Here is an 18,199-nt window from a genome sequence, read left to right on the forward strand (position 1 = left end):
ATATACTTATTCCAATTAATTTAATGAGCTGATTAATGATTGCAGTCCTCAGTTTGAAAAATCAAAATGAATTCATATCAAGTCCCTGCTAGACTTCACACAATTTTCTAATAGCCTGTTTTTCCTGTTTCATGCATGACCAAATCCAGAAAGCTGTCCTAAATCTTTCTGAAGTTAGAAAGCATATTATTTATAAATAATACTATGTTCTTTTTGACCATGTGACACCTAAAGGATCAGGGAAAGAGCACACGAAAAACCCAAGGAGTCTCTCCACTGGAGGGAAGTCAAATTCTGGGATGCACTGGTGCTCCTAAGCTTTAATTTCAATAGATGGGGGCAGGAGGTTCATTGGCAGAATAGGTTCTTGTCATGAGTTGAGAAGCGTGAAACAATTCAAGAATAGTAAAATAAGAGACCATTTTTAAAAGCTTAGCGACTTTCAGAACAGCAAAAATAACAAAAAGACAAAAGGTTTAAAAAATGGCTCCAACTCTTAATAATGTACCTACTAAGTCCCAGGCTCTGTCTTTGCTCCTTCATATACAAAATCTCACTCCATTCTCATAGTAGCCCTCCATGTGCGTGTTAGCACTCTCGCTTTAAAGATGAGAAACGGACTGCCGGGCGCGGTGGCTCACGCCTGTAATCCCAACACTTTGGGAGGCCGAGGCGGGTGGATCACGAAGTCAGGAGATGGAGGCCATCCTGGCCAACATGGTGAAACCCCGTCTCTACTAAAAATACAAAAATTAGCCGGGCGTGGTGGCAGGCGCCTGTAGTCCCAGCTATTCAGGAGGCTGAGGCAGAAGAATTGCTTGAACCTGGGAGGCAGAGGTTGCGGTGAGCCAAGATCGCACCACTGCACCCCACCCAGCCTGTGCGACAGAGCAAGATTCTATCTCAAAAAAAAAAAAAAAAAAAAGAGATGAGAAACGGAAGCTAAAAGAGATGAAGAAGTTTGCTTGAGGTAATGAAACTGGGTTTGCTTCCAATTAAAACAACCTATAATCAGGTACTTTTGTAAAATTATTTTGTAAAATGATAGAATGCTTATATAAATGTTGGTTATTACTTATGGCTATTATTTCATAACTCTGTAAGAGGGGCCTGAGATCTGTTTATGTTGCTTTACCAGGAAACAGTACTCCAAGCCATCCCCAAGGGGGCTAGTGTCCTGTTACGCAGGAACTCTCATTAATAAGATTGTTTGCAATACAATTTTCTCTAAGCCAGATTGTTTTTATTATTATTATTATTATTATTATTATTATTATTATTATTTTAGATGGAGTTTTGCTCTTGTTGCCCAGGCTGGAGTGCAATGTCATAATCTCGGATGACTGTAACCTCCATCTCCTGGGTTCAAGCAATTCTCCCACCTCAGCCTCCCAAGTAGAGTAGCTGGAATTAAGGCATGTGCCAACCCGCCCAGCTAATTTGTGTATTTTTAGTAGAGACGGGGTTTCACCACATTGGCCAGGCTGCTTTTGAACTCCTGACCTCAGGTGATCCACCGGCCAAGGCCTCCCTAACTGCTGGGATTACAGGCGTGAGCCACTGTGCCTGGCCAACCAGATTGTTTAATGACATAGTTGCTGTATTTCCCAAACTAGGAAAGGCCATTCTTGAAAGTAATGGGGAGAGAGTTCTGTAGCTACAACAGTATTTAAAATATTATAAGAAAATTCACACTTTTGCCAGGAACAGACTTTACAATAAAACTCAAATGACAGATACCTTTGATTTTTGGCTGAAATAATGGTAAGCTAGTAGTATAACACTGATCTTCCTATGTTAATTATAAAACCTATTGGCAGTTAGAACTGTTCTTGACCTATTATATATTACTTAAACACAGAAACTTTTTTGTAGACAGTGTTTTTCAAAATATGAGATGCACTGGGGAAATACAATACTCTTTCTACATAATCATTACTGCATTTTCCACAAATTAATTTAATTATACGTATGTGTGTGTCTAATTCTCCTACTCAACTGAACTTCTTAAGGACAAAAATCCTGTCTTACTCCATTTTTATTCTAGGACTTAGCACAAAGCTTGACACATAGTAGGAATTTACACAATGTTTATTAGATGAAGGAATAGTGGTTAAGTATATCATCTTTCTTTCCGTGCCTTTCTCAAATCCCAATTTCTCAAGCATAACTCTCCAGTAATATAAAAATAGTTTCTGCTCAGCTTGACAATTAATGACCAGAAAAGATAAAGAAACGGGGCAAGAACCCCGTACAATGGATGTTACCAACCCCACAGGTTAAACGATAGGAATTTAAGACAAGTGGGCCCTTCTATTAGTTTCCTATGGCTGTGCTAACAAATCACTACAGATGTCATGGGCTAAAACAACAGAAATTTATCGTCTCACAGTTCTGAATGTCAGAAGTCTGAAATCAGTATTATTGGTTCAAAATCAAGGTGTTCACCAGATCACAATCTTTTCTTTTCTTCTTTTGAGACAGGATCTCGCTGTGTCACCCAAGCTGGAGTGGAGTGGTGCAATCATGGCTCACTGCAGCCTTGACCACCCAGGCTCAGGTGATCTTCTCTCCTTAGCCTCCAGTGTAGCTGGGACTACAGGTGCACACCACCACGCCTGGTTCATTTTTAGTTTGTTTGTTTTTTGTTTGTTTGGTTTTGTTTTTTGTTTTTGTAGAGATGAGATTTTGCCATTTTGCCCAGGCTGGTCTCGAACTCCTGGGCTCAAGTGATCCACCAGACTCAGCCTCCCAAAGTCCTGGAATTACATGCATGAGCCACCGCGACCAATGCACCATCTTTTCTGATGTGCTAAAGAGAATCTGTTCCTTGTCTCTTCCAGATTCCAGTGGCTGCTGACATTCTTTGATTTGTGGCTGTATCACTCTAATCTCTGCCTTGGTGGTCATATTGCCTCCTCCTCTTCAATCTGTGTGTGTGTCAAATCACCCTCTGCCTCTCTCTTACCAGGACACTTGTGATTGTATTCAGGGCTCACCCAGATAATCCAGGATAATATCCCTATGCAGGATACTTAAATTTAATCACTTCTGCAAAGTCCCTTTTTCCTTATAAAGTAACTTTACAAGTTCCTGAGATTAGGATATGTTATCTTTAGGTGGCTATTATTTAGCCTAGGATAGCACCTAATTAACCTAGATCATCTTAATTTTCTTTCTCTGATTGGATATGCTAGCCTTAGAATAAGACTTCTGGAGAAATTTACCTTAAAGATTAAATGTTTGGGACTCCTAGTTAGCATTTCCCTCAAGAAGTCAAAAATTATAGACCAGGAAACATGCCTGATAGAATTCAGTAAGATTTCTTAACCATTGTAATTTGATATAGTTTACCATTTTTGTTATTTCATGTCTAATTACCAGGAGGGATTAGTATTAAAATTCAGTGTAAAAAGAGTCTGTGTGTTTTTTCAGAAAGAGAAAAGAGGAACCTAGGGAAGCTCCATCCCAGTACGCAGCATAAACTGGTAGAGTGGGTAAAAGAATCCTAGAGGTTTGAGTAACCGAAAGGGACATTAAAGAGAAAAGGAAACTCCATCATGTCCCTGAGGCCCTTGCAAGGATGAAAGGCCCACCAGGGAGCCAGGGAAAAGTGGTCCAAAGGCTTAACATTCCCAAGTCGGGGGACAAGTTCCAGACAGTGACTCATTCTCATTTCTATACAAAAACAAGTGTAGACCATCATCTGATTCAGTCATTTAGGAATGTCTACCGTGCACCCACATGGCTGGGTTAGCTCCTTGAGAAATTCTGAAGATGTTGGAGAGGTCCTTATGCCCTTAAGGACCAGATACTTTGTTGGAAAATAAGGCTTACAAATGTGAAGGCAATTTAAGAACTTCAAAATGAAGATGTTCAATGAAAGCTTGTTGAATAAAACTGAATAATAATGAATTTTTGTTTAGAATTGCCCTACATTAAACACTTTTCCAACCTTCTAGGTTTCATAGACCAATAAAATTTCAAGAAGAAAAAACATGGTAATCATTTCACAGTGTATATGTATATGAGAACGTCAAATTGTACACCTTAAATATATAAAATTTTATATGCCAATGATAGATCAATAGAGCTGTAAAAAAAAAAAAGAGAAAAAATAAATACGAACCAACACAGACTAGTCAAATTTTGCTGCAATTAGGGCAATTTTTAAAATGCAAACTGAAAACAACAGTCACAAAAATACATTCGCTTCTGTGTTTATTAAAGAAAATTCACTTTTTACAAAATAAATGTAAGAAATACTGACTGCCTTCAGCTTCCAAAGAAGGTCTCTCTCTCCTCTCTTTATGTTTCTCTCTGTCATTTCACAGCAACCCTCTTATTGTTTTTCTTTATTTGTTCCTCAAATCTATAAGGTAGGAAGGTAGGTAAGGCCATTATTTTCTTCATTCTAATTTTATAGATGACAGAACTGAGGCATATGTACAGTAACTAACTTGAACTACCTTGCCCAAAGTAACCATGATATTAAGTAGTAGATTTCCAGAGCGAATACCCCTGCTCCTTCCTCTACTTCATGTAGTCATTGTTGAACCAGGACTTCTACCTGTTCTTAGTTCTAATGCTGAAGGCCACAAATGCAGTTGTGGTTGGCAACTTTCCCCAGTCATCCCAGGTGTGTAGAGATTTACCAGCAGGCCTTTGTGTTGCCAAGACAGTGCACACTCTCCAAAGACTGTTGTGTCTATTGTTTATGATATCATTTGTGCTTTATCTTGCATGGCATTTCCTGAACACATCTATTAACACAGTAATTCCTGTATGTGTGTGAAATGTTACTGTTCTTAAAGTTTTAAACAGAAGTGTCTGAAAAAATATTCTTAATACCCGAATCCATGTTTTCTGGTTGCATCTTCAAACAGCTTTAAAGTATTGAGGAAATATGATTGGACTTCTATAGTCTCACTTCACTTTCTGAATATATTATGAAAATCTTAAACTCAAACTATTAGAATCCACATTAAAAAATACGAGTTTTACAGTCATAAAAACATTGGAATTGGAAGAGGCTTTGGAAAGCATCATAACTTTTAGTTACAGAAAGGAAATTAAAGCCTTTTTCTCAGCTCTTTGAGCTCACCGAGCACCTTCATGCTACTGCGTCTTTGCACACTTGGAGGGTATTTATTTATACATTTATTGATGAGCTTCTTTGATTAATGACTATATCTGTCTATATCTGACTAAATTGTGAAATTCCCAAAGGCAAATCCCATGTCTGTTTTGTTCATTCTTATTTTCCCAGAGCCACACACAGGGCTTGGAACATCAGTGGGGGCTCAGTAATGGTTTTAATGAAAGAAATGAAAGACAGTAGGAGAATCTAAATTTCCTGACTTCTCTTCCAATAATTATTTCACACCGACATTTTCTTTTTTACACTAATATGATATTCTGTACTTCTTTAATTCTTTCTATTTCCCAAACATATCCTGTTTTCTCACATTTCCATTTATGTGTATGCTTTTCTTGTTTCACGGCACACCTTACCTGGAGATGCTTACTTAGTCTCCAAACTCAAGACCAGTATCTTCTCCTGCTAGAGGCCCATGTAGACTCTTCCCAGCTGCATCAGGAACCTCTTCTTTGCGTCCACTGTGTGCCACTCTCTCTCAGAGTAGTTATTGTGCCACATTTGTTGGTGCATTTTCTAGGTTGTTTCTCCAACTAGACTAGAAGTACTTTGAGGAAAAGAAGTTTATGTTGTTGTTTAATGTATTTTAATAACAAACTTATAGGCACAGCACAGAAGATAGATAACATTAGAAACATGTATTTGCATGTGGGATAACTTAGAAAAGTATAGTAAAAAGATAGAATCTATTATATGATAAAAATTATATAAACATCATTTAGTTGCTGTCAGTAAAAAATTTACTTGCCAACCCAACGTCAATCCAAATGTCAAGAATAACTTAACAGGTTTATTTATAATTGCTATAAAGTTGAATTTCTGAAACTTGTTCACCGAAGTATGTTGACTTGCGTTAATGCTTCACATCCCGTTTATATTAAAAATTCACATACAAATGAAAATAGAAAAACTGCAAATAACTGATTTCTGTACCCTATTTTTCCACTTGCAAGCATATATTTGGGTACCTTTGGACCCCATGGGAAAAAAATAACGTTCAGAATGACTAATAATAGGAAGAAAAGAATTCGGCAGGAGGGCCGAGGGATATGAAATGTTTCCCATCACAGGGGATTCTTAAGCATGTTTTCTATGTTTGTGGCATGCTAGTTGAATGCCCTTTGGCATAATTGTTACACTTTTGGCATAGATAACACACAGGATTGTGCCTTCAAAAAGGTTAACTAGATAGGTCTTCACTTGCCTCTTGCAAAGCACCAATAGCTGCACTCTGGAAGCCCAGACCTATTTTGAAGTCTTGAGAAATTTTTCACACCAGATGCTAGAAAGAAGTTTTTGAATCAGAAGTTCAATGGGCTTTTCATAATATCTAATTTCATGAAGCACTACAGTATAAGGCTTGCGGTGAGGTTTCTTCACCCCTCCAGTAGAGGGTGCACTTGCAAGCGGCATTTGTAGCATTCGGTGAGGTTTCTTTACCCCTCCGGTAGAGGGTGCACTCGCAAGAGGCATTTGTAGCTAGTTATTTTTAGCTAGTTGCTTCCTGGGCAGTTTACTATGGGTCATTTGCAAGCAGTCCACTTTGTAGGAGCCATGGAATAGAGATTTCCTTACTTACACCCCTTGTCCTTTGGCTGCAGCTCAGTGAACTAGAGGCTGCACTGGTGTTAGAGCAAGAAATTTTTCTTCATTACATAAATCCTGGCACATAGTAAGTGCTCAAAATATATTTAATGAACAAATGAATAAATAAATTAATGTCTAACATGTGAAACCAGTTTAGGTTATTTTCAAAATGAAAACTCAGCATTCACCAAATATTCTAATTGCCAACAGTGTGGCAAAGGTTTTAGGTTAGAACTTGTTAAAGAAGAAGTTCAGGAATAAGAGAAATAAATAAATAAACAAATAAACTTGACATTTGTCTTGTCTTCTTCCTCAACAATCTGGCATGATATTTAGCCTTCAGCCAAACTTTCCTACTCTCCAAAAATTTAAGGCTGGGAATTTCACAGTATTTTTTGTTTTTGTTTCCATTCTCACAATTGGATCACTCTTACTTATATCGATTTAATAGCTTAAATGTCTCTAATGTTAGTGCATATCACACTGTAAAATACATTGGTTTATCTGTCTTCCCCATGGGAATCAGACAACTGCCGGTCAAAGAAACTGGAATTAATCTTTGTAATCCCAGGGCCTAGCACAATGCCTGGTTCATTATTTAATCAGTGGATATTTAATTTTTTAAAAATAATGCTTGAGCACCTCTCTTATTATTATTTATCATTCTAACCTTGGACTTCAATACTGTGTTACATTGAGAGAAAAACTATTATAGGAATAAGATTCTATTAGAAAGGTAAATTACCTACATGGCATAGAATGTAACATCTGTACTTCAGATGTTATGCCTGTCATATTTCATTACTATTCCTCCTAAGAATTCACTCCCCTAAGTAATGTATTCTATTATGTGTTGCCTAGCTTATCAGGACTATTCAACATCTTTGAAAGATTACTGTGTAAGATCAAATGTTTAAAAGGAGAATAATCTTGCATCTTAGGGTTCTGCATTCTTTTCTACTATTGAAATTTTTGGTTAAGAAGAAAGTTTTGTACCTTATTCCTTTTTACCATTTCTGTCAGTTCTGTCAATTTTTTGCCTGGAGACCCTTTTGATTCAGTCTCCTACAGAAAGCAGCATTATGCCTCCTGTGGTCTTTCATAGTCCTTTCTTAAAATTTGTATGTGTTCAATTATTGTATGGTGATGCAATTATTTGTCAACCAAATGTCTTCATATCAGTGGAATTTCACTGGAGGAGCACATAGCCTGCAAGTTCTCCATCATTCTGCTCTTCTTTCATTTAGCAACAAAACACCCTGAGTTTCAGCTGGATTATAGCTGTGAACTAGTCATTACTTGTTTTAGCCTCTCTTTCAGTCAAGATTAGACATTGACCATGTTTCTACAAATGAGATGTGAGCAGAAGAGATGTGTATGTCCTTTTACAAAGGAAATTTCTTCCACATTTTCCTTTTTCTTCTTTTTCACAGGCTGGAAATATGCTTTAAGCATGAATTTAAGGACAATGAAGGATAATGAAAGATATTATCTGAAGAATAATGAAGAAATAAGATATTAAAAATTTAGATGACCTTGTAAATGAGTTGTAGCTACCCACTTATATGGTTCACTTCTTTAATGTTATGAGAAATAAACTGCTTTATTCAAGGCACTGTATTTTAGGTTATAGCTGCTTAACTTATTATAGCCTATTATTATAGAAATTGGTTCCTGCAAGTGGGACATTGCCATAATAAAAACCAAAATACATGACATTAGTTTAGCACATTAGGGGGCAGGTAGAAAGGACCTGCAGGCTAGAAAGTGATGTCCTTTGACATGCCATTACAAAACATATGCCAACTTGGAAACATACTGCATTATTACCAAGCTGTAGCCCTAGGGGAACAGGATTTTTTTTAATGTCATATTTTTGGTATGTTTTGGCTGCTACTTGGAACTTTCAGCAAAATGTTACAAGAGACATGAAATAAAGTTAGGCAAGAAGTGGCCCATTTGCTAATGGAAAAGAAAAGAAAGCTCTGCTAATGGAAAATCTCTCTGCCTGTGATCTGCAATTTAATAGATTAAAATTCCCCTAATTTGAGACTTCAGAGTGTAGAAAAGCTAACTGTTTCCATATCCCAATGAGCATGAACGAGGATGATATTAGATTGTCCCTCAGAGTCAGCTCAGAGGTAAAGAGCGGTAGTTTTGGGTGGTATTAAGGTCGCTTATATTAAGATAAGGGAAGGAAAAATGAGCAGAGAAGAGAAGATAATAAAAAGGGGAGCATCTATAGACTCTATAGACATTGCTCAAAAGATTGTTTTTGCTGTGTTTACTCCACATGGAAGTGATTGGAAGCAAATAAGCAAGAATCCTACGAAGGGTCTGAAAGAATTTTATTATCACAAGAACCACAAGGCTGGTATACAACGACCTTTGTTGTTAGCTCTCTGACACAATCCTCTGTCCTTCCAAGCTGAACCAAGGAGAGAAAACTCACTCTTGCCACCTTCTGATGTGGACAGTGGATGAAGAAGAACCTCCCAAATATGTAAAGTCAAAGCTGCAGGGGGCAATGGACGACGAAGAAAATACTCACTGAGAGCAGAACAAGAGGTTGGTTAACCCAAACAACTAATACACCAGCAGGATGGAGAGTATTCACGATTTCTACCCAGGAGAATTTGAGATTTACTGTGAGCCAGAAACAGCTGGGTGCTTTTCAGTTTTTACGTTTCTGAATGGGAGTTTTTGTTGCAGTTATCCTGTCCCTACTCCACCATTATATATCAGGACAAAGGAAGATATGTAACTTGTGTTTGTAAGTTTGTAAGTTGATGCCAGAGCACAAGGAGCCACTTCCAGACCTGAAAGAGAAGGCTATATTTCACTCCAGTCCTGGATTTTCAGCTGCAGCAGTAACTGAATAAGATTTTACGTGGGACCTCTTGAAGAGGATTTGAGTGTATATATGAAGAAAGATGAGGGTGCATGGATACCTGGGTTGTTAGAAGGGCAAACTGACAGACTGATACCTATCCATTGTTATTAATTATCCCCTAGTCCACTTACTAATAGAACCCCATGAGTCTTATCTGAACACAGAACTGCTCAGCTAGATGCAACATTTTGCAACCTACTCAGGTAGCTGTGGGCATGAGACTACATTAGTAGGAGTAATGGGTTAAACTTTCTAGTCTTATTGGTTAAAGAGAAAATTGCTTGTATTTCATTTTCTCTCTTTCCCCATTCATGAGATTGGAACACAAATGTGCTGATGAACTCTCTTTGACCAAATAAGACTATGCTCTAGGAGATAGTTGAGCAACTCAATAAGAAACTGGATTGCTAAATGACCTCCTGGAGCAAAGGTCCCTGTTAGCCAAGAATGGATTGACTCTTATATGAGGGAGAATAAAACTATCATTTTGATGAATCCACCATCGTTTTTGGAATTTTCATGTTACAGTAACTTAGTCAATACTCTAAATGCTATAATTGAATTACAACAATATGAATTGATGACAGAAGAATATTTTTGATGTTGAGAAACACAGCCATATTAACATGCTAAATGTTTGCATCACAAGTTATTGATAATTCAGGGAATATATCTTAATATTCATATTCCTAGACTTAATTGACTTTGTAATGAATCCATATTTCTTTCATTAATTAGTCAAATAATTCACAAAATGAAAATAGCAAAATAAGAATGATTGTATGATTCAAATACTTCAAAAATGAACACAATTCTTTTCCCTGTACTATTAATTGTAGTTGTCACCTTAGGGTCTAGCTTTGTACCTTCTCCTCAAGAGTTGAATTATTACTCATCATATCTGGCCTATATAAATGAAAAATACCCTTGATCTTTATTTCTTTGTCCTAGACTATTTAAATCATTTATTTTAACAGCAAATTTGGAAGAACAACAGTAGACTAAGTGTTTGATAAATGTGGACAGGCACTTGTTAGCAAAATATGTTAAAATTCCTTTTTATATATTTGGAATCACATAGCCAAATTTTCAGTTGCAAATTCTATACTACTGATATTACTCCCAAATATCTTGGGGTCACAGAGAGATAAGTCCTCAACTAGACTCTCCCATACAGACTAATTTAAACAACAAAAGAGTCCAATTCTATTTATGGTAATTATCTGAGTGATGACACTCATTAATAAGGTCTCTAGCAGAATACAAACAGGAAATACGCATGGGGAACATTGGAATAATATGACTGTAGTATAATATTCAACACAATGTTAAAAAAACTGCCATTCATTCTACTATTGATGATCAAATTACATTTCCTCTTTTCAGCTCATTAATACTGGACATGCTGTTGTTTTACTCAATAAGTAAAAAAATCAGGTTGTGAGATTGAAAATGCCATGTTAGGGAGGTATTCTGATATATTGGACAGGGCAGTGAATTCGGAGTTGGAATTCCTGACTTCCACTGAACCCTGGCTCTGCCATTAATCTTTTTATTAACTTTAGACAAGTAATTTAATACTTTTAAGCTTCAAATTCTGAATGTATAAGATTAATGGGATGGGCTAGACAATATCTAAGGTATTTTCTGGTTCTAGAGTTTTGTGATTCTACAAATTTCCCAATCCATCCTATAACACTGAAATCTCATGCAACATATATTAATTGAGCAATACACTTTGGGTTAGACATCACACTAGATCAAAGCTGAGATGAATGGCCACCATAGACATGATCCCTATCCTTCTGGAACTTACTATCAAGTGGAAAGACATAGCCTATGGTAATAATTACAACACAAAACACTTAATTGTATTTGAGGAAAGTTCTACACAAAGGGTACACAATGCTGTGGGGTACAAAATAACAAAACCTTCGTAGTCTTGAGTGCTATGGAATCATATCTGATTAATAAACTTTTAAGATGAGATCTGAAGGACAATAGCCAGACAAGGAGGAGTGGCAGCAGAAGGGATGTCCGGACAGAGGAAATAGCATGAGCAAATTCATTGTGGTGGAAGAGAACTCTTGTCCCAATTAAGTTGCTGAAAGCAAGCTAGTGTTGCTGGAACACACAGGGTGACAGAGAAAGTGGTATAAAATGACACTGGGGAGACAGACAGTGTCACTTCACTTGGAGCTTTATAATCCAATATACATTTTGCACTCCATACAAAAATACAATATATGGGACAAGATAGACATGTTTTAAGTAGGGATGCAGTGTTATCAGTTCTCTTTTAAAAACATCACTCTGTCATGGATGAATAGACAGGATGTGGCAATAGAGGGTATGGGGAAAACAGAACAGAGGCTACTGAAGTAGATAGGTGATAAGAGACAATGACTTTATCAGAGTTGTTATAGTTACAATGGAAAGAAATGGATAGATTTTTTACATATTTGGAAACTAGGGTCTACCAAAATTGTGATGAATCAAAGATGATTCTGTATTCAACTGCTAGTCTAAGTTCCATTGTGAATTATACATCAGGATATTTGTAAGTAGAATATTATTTTGTGAATTAATACAGACATCTGTTTTACTGCATCTTTAATCAATGATCATACAAACTTTGAGCACCTCCAGTTTCGGAGGATTTATTGCATTTTAAAGAAGACAATTGGTTTTTGGACAATTCTGAATGTTAGAAAGATCTTCCTGATACTGTGCCAAAATTCCTTGACTTTAATTGTTGTTCTAATTCTCTCGTCTCACCTCCGATCCCCAAAGCAATAGAGAATATGATTAGTTCTTCTTTGGTATGGCAACAGTTAAAACATGTCAAGCTGGGTTTTGGTTGCCACCTTGCCTTCTAGCCCCATCTTTCTCTCTTACCAAGCGTCTTTTCTATAAGCTAAGTGTAGGAATTTCTGCTTTCTTGCCTTAATCACTCTTTGTTAGCTATTATTTACCTTTTAGGTCTCAGATGAAGGACTACTTTCCCAGAGAACCCTAACACAGGAATATTAGGTCCCCTCATGATAAACTCTTAAATATTATTAATTTTCTCCTTTATAGCACTTTTTACGTTAGAAATCATTAATGTCTGTCTTCCCTGCTAGACACAAAATACATTAAGAGAATTTGGTCTTCAGTGGGGAAAGACAAGCTAAGTCACTGTCTATGAGGAGATCATGTTCTAATGAGCCCGATAAGTTGTTAAATGAGTAAATAAATTAACATATAATTAGAAACTGTACAAATAATAACATTAATCGGTGCAAAAGTTATTGCAGTTTTTGCCATTAAAAGTAAGCGTAACTTTAATGAGAGTGTGAGGACCAGGAAAGGCCTTTCTAAGGACCTGATATGTAAGCTGAGACTCAGAGGAGTCTCAGATACTACTCAGAGGAGTAGTTAGTATGGGAGAGGTCTCTGAAATTTAGTATGCTGATATGGCTAGAGTGCAGTTACTGAGGGGACAACTGGAGGAAATGTGCGGCAAAGAGACTAAACATCTTGTGGCATTTGATGGGAGTGTAATGTGAGGAGAAAACAGGAATCTTAAAGCTGGATAATTTGCTAATGTAAAAGAAACTTGACTGATATCAGTTCGATGAAATAAGTACATTATTTGTAATTACTATAAAATACTATGGTACCATTAATTGGACTTTTGCTTCCAGAAAGAATAGTAAAGCCAGAAATATATTTAGTCTTCCTCCTAAATTAACTATAAAAACAGACAAAATATGTAAAACAATGGCTTTCAAGACATTGGACATGAAGTGATGAAGAATAGTGATCCCTGAAAAATGGAAAACAAGTAGGGTGAGGTTTATGATTGTTCCTGCTACTGTCTTGAGAGAGTTTCTACATTGAGGCAGTATGTATATTTATGGTATTGATAAACATAGATATAAAAATAAGTATAGATAAACCAATGAAACTGATTAAAGACTGCAGAAATAGATCCACACACATATGGACACTGATTTGTGATAATGTTTAATGTCGATTCAGTGGAGAAACTGTAGTCTTCCTAATAACAGTTTTAAAACATTTGGATGTCCATTTGTAGAAGGAAAGAAAGAAAGAAAGAAAGAGAGAGAAAGAAAGAAAAAAAGAGAAAGAAAGAAAAGGAAAGAAAGAAAGAAAGAGAAAGAGAGAAAGAGAGAAAGAAAGAAAGAGAAAGAAAGAGAAAAAAGGAAAGGAAAGGAAGAAAAAGAACGAAGGAACAAAGGAACAAAGGAAAAAAATAAAGGAAGAAAAATATTTTCATCCATATCTTACACCATGCACAAATATTAACTCAAAATGGATCATAGACCTAAATGTAAAGCCTACAACTATAAAATATCTAGAAATAAATATAGGAGAAAATTTTTGTAACCTTGAATTAGTCAAAAAATTCTAAAATATGATACCAAAATAATGATCTATAAAAGGAAAAATTGATGTTAGAGGTCATTAAAATATATAACTTCTGTTGTTCAAAAGTTACTGTTAAGAGAATAAAAACAGAAGCCACAGACATGAATAAAATATCTGTAACTCATATGTCTGATAAGAACTTGTATCTAAAATACATAAAAGACCTTTACGACTTAATGATAAGAAAACAAATAGTCCAATGAAAAATACGGATACCTCACCAAAGAAGATATATGGATTGCAAATAAGCATAGGAAAACATAACTAAACACCATTAGTTATTAAGAACAAGCAAATTAAAACTACAATGTGATAGCACTACATACCTATCAGAATGGCTAAGATTAAAAAGGCTTTAAATGGTGTCAGGGAATACCATTTAAATGGTGTCAGGGAAACTGGTATACTCATACAATGCAATACTATTCACCAATAAAAGGAATGAACTCTCGATACATACTACAACATGTATGAATCTCAAAGTAATTATTCTGGGTGAAAGAAATCAGACATAAAAATATGTACTGCATGATTCCATTTTTCACAAATGCCTAGGGAATAAAAACTATATTCTGTATTTATAGAAAGTAGATGAAGATTTTCTGTGGCTGGGGTGGGCTGGGATAGCAACGGATGTTATAGAGGGATTACAAAAAAGATTGAGGAATCCTTTAGTAGGGATGGATACGTGCATTATCTTGATTGTGGTGATGGTTTCATGGGTGTATCCATATGTCAAAACTTATCCAATTGTACCTTTTACATAAATGCAGTTTGTGAGATGTTTTAATGTTAACTATGACTCAGTAAAGTTACATGTGTGTATATGTCCATGTATAGATATGCTATACATAATATATAATAATACACATAATAGGTAATACATACCATATATAATAATACACAATACACATAATATATAACGCATATGTCATATAATAATATATAATAATGTAATACACATATACACACAGACTTACATAATATACATTGCAATATATACATATATATTGAATGAAGATTAAAACTATGTGTGTGTATATAGGTATATAAATGACTTTTTGCTAAAAGCTATTCTCAAATCTATCCCATGGGGCAATTCAGTATCCAAAATGAATGTGGTTATTCCACTTTAGAATATCTCTTGTATAACATTCTGCTTCATTATGGTTATTTTCATTGACTCTTTTACTCTTATGTTTCTGCAGTACCCAGCCTAGTAGTTTGCACATGGTAAATATTAGCTAATTCAAAGTTGAGTTCAGGATAGGTAAGCTGCTAAAGGGAATTACTATTTACCACCAAGAATAGCAGTGATGGGCCTTTAAAAACGTAAGAATTTCTTAGAAAAGTCAAAGTTTCATTTAAAGGTCAAAGCATCTAAACAAATAGGAATTAAAATCCAAATAGCCAAACACTCTTTCAGCTAAACACATTCAAAAGTTATATTTGCCCTCATAGTTTATATAGAAGATTTATTTTTATACGAAGCGCCCATTCATTGGTAATATATACAACCAGGAAGATCAAATAAATAAACACGCTTTTAAAAATAATATAATGCAAAAACTATTGGTATGTAAACTGACTTTCTTGTAACCCTCCAAGATACTGTTAGCTATGAGAATCTTAATATCATACTGGTTTATAGGCTACCTAATTCATACTTGCATTAGGTAGAAAAACAAACATCCTCAAAAGTGAAGTTCCCAAAGCACCGCACTCAGTATGTCTGTACTACAGGTGTGATGTCTTGTAAATGAGCGCCAGCTCTCTGACAAGTGTCACTCTTTGACTGACCTGTGGCCAGACAGCCCAGGTCAGAAGTGTACTTTTGTTCAGAGCTTGCCAGTACACTTGATGGTAATTTTAATCACCAGTAACTCTGAACTATTTCTTTTCTTGAGCCTTTCTAAGATCACTCGTGTTGAGAAAATAAAGGCAGTTATATCTTTAAAAACTATTTATGGTGTTTTGAATGTGCCAGCTTCTAAGCAATGAGATAGAACATAATCATGTGACAAATGACATGTCATAACTTTTCATATTTTTTGATATGGTGAGAGAATGCCCAAACAGGGACATTTTTTGGAGAGGATGGATATGAGGAGGAAGTCATGGAGAGAGGATGGGAGTAAAAAAGAAACTAACATTAACTCTGTGCCTACAATCTCCCCGGCACCAGGCCAGGCCTGTTCTCGATGCTGTGTTACGTAGTACTCACAACACTTTCTCAGGTAGCTATAATTAACCCCATTTTGCAGACTGAAAAACTGAGGATCTGAAAGGTGAAGCCACTTGTCAAGTTCACAAAGCAACAAAGTGACAGAGTTGTTATTTAAATCCAGGTTTGTAAAGCTGCAAAGTTTCCATTGCACACAGTTGTCCAGTCAGAAAGACTCAGCACAGAGATTTTTTAAAAAAATGGTGTTTTCCTATTATTCAGGAAACATAATTTAGTTCTCAATTCAAATCATGATGTCACTGAGAACTTCATGAAGATATGACTCTTAAAATGTTTTTATTTTTTAAATAATGAATATCATAATTCTGTTCCTCAAAAAAATAGAATCAGAAACAATAAGCACAATATACCAATATACTTGTAAATAATAAATCATTCTGAGCAAACCTAATTACCATTTTTCTTCCAACAGAATTGCATGGCCAAAATATACTGGAAGTTCAAAAGAAACAATATATCTTGATTACTAACATAATAGATAGTGTCTCTTAGACATTAACTAGCACGATTAATTGAAAATAATCTCAATCTGGAATATGAATTGACTTCATTGGAACAAAAGGGCAATGTCATATACTGTCAGGGGTCTCTCTGGGCTCCCTGTCCTGCCCAGCTCTAATTGCCATTTATAATGGTACTTGCAGGGGCAGCAATTGTCTGAAATTACAAAGAAGACAAAGTCTTCAGTCCCGTGCTGCCTCTGCCTATCTCTAAGACTCAACTTACTTTAGATAGAGATAAAAGTTGGGAGCCATCAACAAGTTACACACTAGGAAAATGAGTAGTGATTGTAAGATAAATACATAAAGACTTAGGAAAGCCATCATGACCTTTAGAATGGTATTTGTTAATGAATTTAAACTAAATTTTGCCAAACATCTGACGAAAGAGTATATCAGAGAAGAAATTAATCAGCCTTGAAAGCACAGAAAAAAGAACCACAGGGGCAGAAAGTAAACCATTTAGATTTAGCAAGGTGCCATAACCTGCCTTATAACACACAACAATCAGGGGTTGGAAGGAAAACTAAAACACGATGTGTCCGTGTCCACTGATTGTAATCAACTCAAGGGCTCTGATAGCACTCTACATAAAGATGAAAAATGTCCACTCAAACTTCTCTACCTCCTCTATGCCAGGCACTGTTAGGTATTGCAAGACAAAGAAATGACCGGGTAATGATGGGTAGTAGGAATATACACAGCCTCCGTTATACAATTACCTCCGTTAATGGAGGTAATTTGAACCTACGGAGTGGTAAATAGATGACTTCCTGCTTTCTTCTTTGGAATCTGTGGATTCTTTCGAAAAAGTTAGATATTTGTTGTATTATAAGTCATAAAAAGGCTACTGTGAAATGCACCTGTTAGACATCTAGGCAGGAAGGAGATGGTCAGGCTTTCCAAAGTGATAGCACTTTCAAGCGTAACCTAGAAGGTACCCTGCTCATTCAGATCTTACAGAGTGACAGCCTGAGTTACTTATTAAGAAGGTGAAGAAAATTCCTCATAAATCATGCAGAGCAAAGAAGCTTATATTTTCTATTTAGAGATTAAAACATGCCCCAGGACATAGCTTCTATTTGCCTTAGCTGAGATAGGTGAACACACCCTAGGCAAAAATATGAAACTTACAAAATACTCTTCCACATTTCTGAGATCTTCTCTGGCTTAACTACGAATATGATAGAGTGAGACTACTACAGTTCCAAATCAATGGTTCTCAATATTGTTCAGATGGGACAGTAAGACAAAGTCACAGAAACTCTTGCAAAAGAATGTGGAATACTATGTTTTTAATTACTAACAAATTATGTAATTTTTACAGAATCAGAAGACACTCTATACTTGAGTGTAGAATAGATAAATAATAGCAGACA

The sequence above is a fragment of the Gorilla gorilla genome, chromosome 9 (genome assembly GCF_029281585.2).
Source record: "Gorilla gorilla gorilla isolate KB3781 chromosome 9, NHGRI_mGorGor1-v2.1_pri, whole genome shotgun sequence".
NCBI classification, from domain to species: Eukaryota; Metazoa; Chordata; class Mammalia; order Primates; family Hominidae; genus Gorilla; species Gorilla gorilla.